The sequence below is a fragment of the Galeopterus variegatus genome, unplaced genomic scaffold, assembly GCF_000696425.1.
Source record: "Galeopterus variegatus unplaced genomic scaffold, G_variegatus-3.0.2 Scaffold6414, whole genome shotgun sequence".
NCBI classification, from domain to species: Eukaryota; Metazoa; Chordata; class Mammalia; order Dermoptera; family Cynocephalidae; genus Galeopterus; species Galeopterus variegatus.
This window is the reverse complement of record NW_007732525.1, coordinates 124085-126227: the sequence shown is the minus strand read 5'-3', so window position 1 is coordinate 126227 and position 2143 is coordinate 124085.

Below are 2143 nucleotides of genomic sequence, written 5' to 3'. Positions count from 1 at the left end.
CGCCTATCCCGGCGTGGAGGGCGGGGGCCAGGCGGGCGGGGAGCAGTCGGGCTTCGCCCCGCAAGTGGGGCTGGGTTGGGGGTGACTCACAGAGGTCGCAGAGTTGGGCCAGTCTGGCATGCTTCACTCCGCCTCTGCGCAGTCCTTTGCTTGCTTTCCTGGCCTTTGTTGTCTGGGCTGATCGCTCGTTCCCACAGCTGGGCTTGGGCGCTCTCAGGAGTCCTCCTCTGTGTCGGCCCCAAAACCTTGAACCTGCTGCCGGTTGTTTGTCGATGTAGGATCGTTGTTGAAAGAATTATTCGCCTTTTGTTGCTCTTGGAAATGCAATCAATACTCTGGTATCACAGCGCACGGCTCACAGGATCGCATTGTCTCCTGTCACGGCCGCTCCAGACCCGTCGCCATCTTTGAAAAGGAAAACACACTTCGGGCAGTAAATTGCCTCATCTTCCCACCTCTTCCCTTTATAAACCCCAGAACAGGCATCAGAAGTTGGGATGATTTTAGCCTGGTCATCCCCCAGATGCTGGTTATCTGAATAAATCTTCCAATCCTTGCACAAACTTTTGGACTTTCAAGTCATTTGTTTCATGTGAGAGGGCAAGCCGAGCCTGGACTGGTGGTAACAAGCCCCACGCAGTATTAAAAAGCTCCTTTGCCCATTTTTAAATCAGGTTACTTGTTTGGTACTATTAGGTTGTTTGAGTTACTTGTGTATTCTGGATATTAATCCCTTGTCAGATGTATAGTTTGCAAATATTTTCTCCTATTCTGTAGGTTGTCTTTTCACTCTGTTAACTGTTTCTTTTGTTGTGCAGAAGCTTTTTAGATTGCTATAATCCCATTTGTTTATTTTTCCTTTGTTGCCTGTGCTTTTTGGGTCTTGTTCATAATATCTGTGACCATTCTTACTTCCTGAAGTGTTTCCCCTGTGTTTTCTTTTAGAAGTTTTATAGTTTCAGGTCTTATATATATAAGCCTTTCAGCCATTTTGAGTTGATTTTGGTATGTGGGGAGGGGTACAGGTCTAGTTTCATTCTTCTGCATATGGATGTCCAGTTTTCCCAGCACCACGTGCTGAAGAGGCAGTCCTTTCCCCAATGTGTGCTCCTGTTGCCCTTGTCAAATATCAGTTGACTGTAAATATGTGGGCTGATTCTGGGTTCTCTATTCTGTTCCATCGGTCTTAGTGTCTGTTTTTATGCCAGTGCCATGCTGTTTTGGTTACTATAGATTTGTAGTATAATTTGAAGCCAGGTAGTGCTATGCTTCTGGCTTTATTTTATTTTTTTTGCTCAGGATTGCTTTGGTTATTTGTGATCTTTTGTTGTTCCATATGAATGTTAGGATTGCGTTTTCTAATTCTGTGAGGAATGTCATTGGCATTTTGACATGGATTGCATTGAATCTATACATCTCTTTGAGTAGTATGGAATTTTCGCAATGTTAATTCTTCCAATCCAAGAATATGGAATGTCTTTCCATCTTTTTGTGTCCTTTTTCTATCTCTTCACAAGTGAGGTGAGTCTCTTAAAGACAGCATATAGTTGGATCTAGCCTTTTAATCCAATCAGTCAGTCTGTGTTTTGTGAGTGGGGAGTTGAATCCATTTACATTTATGGTTGTTATTGTAAGGTATCATCTTATTCCTGGCATTTTATCAATTTTTGTTTAGATGTTTTAAATAGCTTTTGTTTCTTTCTTTCCCTTTTGTTCTTTATCTTTAGTCTGTGTTGGTTTTGGAAGTGGTAAGATTTAGTTTCTTTCTCGTTCTTGTTTGCATTTTTGTTCTACCAGAGCGTTTTATTCTTTCTTGTGTATTCGTGGTGGAGATTATCAGTTTTCAGATTCCAGATGCAGGAATCCCTTTAAGATTTCTTTCAGGGCTGATTGCCTGGTGGTGAACTCCTGCTGTTTTTGTTTGTCTGGAAAGTACATTATTTCTCCCTTATTATTGAAGGATAGCCTTGCTTGGTATAGTATTCTTGGCTGGTAGGGTTTTTTTAGTATTTATATATATCATCCTATTTTTTTCAGGCCTGTAGAGTTTTTGTTGAGAAGTCTCCTGTTAATCCCTTATAGATAACTTAATGATTTTCTTTGCTGCTTTTAGGATTCTCTTTGTCTTTGAGCTTTGCCAGTT